The 4,502-nt window shown below is 41.3% G+C and overlaps 1 pseudogene; it reads right to left on the bottom strand.

Moving 5' to 3' along the window:
* Positions 1 to 297: 297 nt before the first annotated feature.
* Positions 298 to 1,034, bottom strand: LOC109221673 (annotated as a pseudogene).
* Between the last annotated feature and the right edge of the window lie 3,468 nt (positions 1,035 to 4,502).

The following is a 4,502-nucleotide window of genomic DNA, read 5'->3' as shown; positions in this document are numbered from 1 at the left end:
ATGATGGACTTTCAAACAGTGAAGAAAATTAAATTATAACACCAAATTCAATTCCAGTTGATACTCCATGAAACCAGCAGTAGCAATTTTCATTGGATTTGTAACCGAAAAACCTTCGGAGAAGTACCGGAAAGACCGACTTGCATAGATATAGAGAGAGTGAAAGTGACAAAGTAAATCTAAAACTCGACTAAGAGAAGATTTAGTAAATCTGAAACTCGGCCATTAATGGAGTTTGGCAAGAAAAGAGTTCATAGAGGGGAGTTTGGATGTGTCGATACTACTTTTTTTTTAAAGCAATGCTAAAGCACTTCATCGAGAAAAAACAAAATCCAAACTACATAGCCAAATATAAAATTCCAGAGTTTACTCGTCATAGTTATATCAAAATGATCCTCAAGATAACATCCTCAAAATAAAATAAAATAAAATAAACATAATATTACCATCAGTTGATAATTAGCATTCAATCGAGAGGAATCTCGACATCACCATCATCAATCTCTTGCTGCAAATCCTTAGGATCCTTGCCATCTACCGTACAGCCAACTGATACACACGTGCCCAAAATCTCCTTCACTGTTCCAGTCAAATCCTTCGCCATCGATCTCGGCTTCATCACCTTAGCGATCTCGATGACGTCATCGAGCGAGATGTTACCGTTATGCTTGATGTTTTTGGTCTTCTTACGGTCACGTTCCGGCTCCTTCAACGCCTTGATGACGAGTGCGGCGGCAGAGGGAACGACGGAGACTTTAGCTTGACGTTTTGGACGGTGAGTTTAACGGTGACTCGGAGACCTTTCCAGTCCTTGGCAGTTTCCTTTGCGATGTCTTCAGCGATTTTTTTAGGGGAGAGACCGAGTGGACCAATTTTTGGAGCGAGTGAACTCGCAGCTCCGACTTCACCACCGGTAACTCGGACGAAAACCTCGACCACCTGAGATGGATCGAACTTGGGCGGCATTTTGGCAGCGAGGGAGTGGGAATGAGCTAGGGTTAAGGTTTTGGGTGTGCTCTGTAGAGGGATGTGTCGATACTACTGGAGGTGGAGGTGTGGTTTATTTTCTTTGCTTTATTAAATGTCACGACCCCAAACCCGATCGTAATGACGCCCAACAATATTGCTAGGCAAGCCAGACCACAATCGTTCCCAAATTAACCATAAACCTCAATACCGACAATCTAAAGAGATTATAATAGTTTTAGAATAATAATCCAATATTTATAATAGAATAATACTGAGAAAAATACGAAGTCTGATAAAACGCTCCCAAAGACCTGGGTCACGAGTCTAGAGCCTCTAAAACAATCTGAATAACAATATCTGAACGAAAATACTCAAGTCTGGAAATGTATATATAAATAAAACTGAAATAGGAAGAGTAGTCAGGTCTTGCGAACGTCAAGCAGCTACCTCAACAACTCTGATAAGCTCTAGGAAACAAAGACTGCTCAGCTAAGCCTCCGGTGTACCTGAATCTGCACACAAGGTGCAGGGAGTAGGGGCGAGTACTACCGACTCAGTGAGTAATAAGCATATAAAATGTCTGAAGATAAGAAATCCACGAAATGCCACAAAGCAAAGCTAAAAATAACAGTCCAACACCTAACTACGAACTAACAGCAAAACAACTTCAAATATATCAGTCAAGTATAATGTAAAGATGCAATGCAATGCACATGACCGCTACGGCGCGTAGCCCGATCCATTTAACGTCGACGACGCTCACTGGGGGTGTGTACAGACTCCGGAGGGGCTCCTTCAGCCCAAGCGCAATATAATCATACGATTCGCTGCGGCGTGCAGCCCGATCCATACTCAGTCCACAATATGCATATGAGTCACGTAACAGATTCAATTAATTTCCCAATTTCCAATTTATTAAGAAGAATATACTTTAGATATTTAACTTCAGGAAAAGTGACTTAGCATTTCATAACAGTGATTAAACACAGGACTGAGATCAATGATTATACAAAGCATGCTATCACAATGACATTCATCCTCTAAGGATGCTACAGATCGGCACAAGGCCCCAAACACGGCAATAAGCCCAGATATATTCAATACAGGGTGCGTATCAGTCGCCAATATAGAAACATTCTTGTTCGGGATGGACTAAGTCTCAATCCCCAGTCATAACTAATCCAGCACCTGCCATGGGGTGCGAGTCACGCCCTACAATAGCGTCACAATGTGATAAGCCGGGGTTTCAAACCCTCAGGCCATCATATACACCAACTACTCACCTCTAACCGGCCGTAGACTGGTCCGCAATGCCTTTTTCCGTTTGTATCGACCTCCTCGCGCGTCGAATCTAGTCAAAATCACAGCGAATACATAAATATGGATTAAAGAAACATAACCCAATCAAAAATACTCGAAAAGTACTAAAATTCACGAAGTTGGTAAAACCCGAGCCCCGGGCCCACTTCTCGAAAAATTCCGAAAATCACACCAACGGATTCCTCGTCTCGCCACGAGTCCGTACATATAAAGTTTACCAAAATCGGAACTCAAATGACCTCTCAAATCTTCAAATCTTATTTTCAAATCCCTAGGTCCAAAATCCCCAATTTACACCTCAAAAACATGTAATCTAGTCGGATTATTCGATGATAATTCAATATTATGGAGTAGAAATAATCACAAGTGACTTAACTCAAGATTTCCCATGATTTCTTGCTCAAAATCGCCCCAAGCCGTGTTATTTCGCAAGAAAATAGGTAAAAAAACGAGCAGAAACGCAGCAGCTTTTAATAAGCATATCTAGTCGCTAAAGACCCAAATCTGGTCGCTAAAGGTGCTAATCTGGTCGCTAAAAGTGCCACGCCAGACCTGATGCACCAGCACTCTTTAATTTCACTAAAAAGGCTCTAACTCCTTTGTACGAACTCGGAATTAGACGAATCTTGTTCCTATGAGTCACAAATAATAATACGAACACAACCCTTCAATCGAAACTCAATTCGGAGCTCATTTGCCCAGTGCGATATCTATTTCGCTCGTTAAACAATTACTCATGTTTCGCGTCAAAAACCCAATCGGGACTTGATGAAATTAGACCAAAATTTCCAGATCAGTCCTATAATTCATTATCAAAATTACGGAAGTCTCGGAATCAAATTTGGATCTCTAGAACTAAAAATGAACCTTTAGATCATTACATTTATGCTCAAAACGGCAAAAATCTTTCAAAAACTCTTCCAAAATTTATCCGAGCCTCATGGGATCCCAACAAAGTATACTAACAAGTCCCATAATATATTACGGACTTGCTCGAGGCCTCAAATCACATCAAACAACGCTAAAATCATGAATCAACCTCCAATCCAAGCTTTATGAACTTTAGAACTTCCAACTTCTATTTCCGATGCCGAAACCTATCAAATCACGTCCGATTGACTTCAAATTTTGCACACAAGTCCAAAATGACATAAGAAGCTACAACAACTCTCGAAATTCCATTCCGACTCCTGGATCAAAATTTCACCTATCAACCGGAAATCGCCAAAATACTACCTTCGCCAAAATAGGCTAACTTCTTCACCGGACCTCCAAAATTACTCCCAATTGCGCTCTTAAGCCTTAAATCATCACCCGGAGCTAACCGAATCATCGGAATTCAATTCCGAGTCTTCTAACTCACAAGTCAACATCCGGTTGACTTTTCCAACTTAAGCCTTCTTAAAAGAGACTAAGTGTCTCATTTCTTATCAAAATCATTCCAAATCAATTCTAATGCACCCAATACCGATAATGAAACATAAGAAAGCAGAAAATGGGAAGAACAGGGTAGTAACTCATGAGACGACGGGTCGGGTCGTCACAGATACGTCTGGGAGGAAGTACCTGGATCTGCACATGAAAAACATGCGCAGGAAGGGCATGAGTACACCACAGCGGTACTCAGTAAGTGCCAAGCCTAACCTCAGTTGGGTAGTGACGAGGAAGGTCAGGGCCCTACTGAGGTAACATAATAAATAATGAGATAACAGAAATAGTTTAAGTAAAGTCTACAGCGAGAATCTAAACCAGGTAAATAAGGAAGAACAGTAATAGAAAGCAAAGGTAACAATACACGGAAAACTGCCCTCACAAGGAATAGTAGCCGGGGGATCTCTTGGTATCCCGAGGATCTCTTGGTATCCTCATCATCAACACTGGGGATCTCTTGGTATCCCGAGGATCTCTTAGTATCCTCAATAAGTAAGTCGGGGATCTCTTAGTATCCCGAGGATCTCTTGGTATCCTCAATAAGTAAATCGGGGATCTCTTGGTATCCCAATATATATATAGAAACACATGTGCCAGGGATCTCTTGGTATCCTGCACCCTCAGTCCAGAATATCTCAAGTACAGAGGGATCTCCCGGGAAGCCGTCCCGTAGTCCCAAATTAAACACACAACAACAACGATTCCTAAATCTCGGAACAATGCTAAAAATCAGGACACGAAGTAGTAAATTATAGCCTAACATGCTTCACAAAGTACAAATA

This window comes from Nicotiana attenuata, unplaced genomic scaffold (genome assembly GCF_001879085.1).
Source record: "Nicotiana attenuata strain UT unplaced genomic scaffold, NIATTr2, whole genome shotgun sequence".
Classification (NCBI taxonomy): domain Eukaryota; kingdom Viridiplantae; phylum Streptophyta; class Magnoliopsida; order Solanales; family Solanaceae; genus Nicotiana; species Nicotiana attenuata.
Note: the sequence above shows the minus strand (reverse complement) of the source record. Positions and strands in the feature narration are given on the sequence as shown.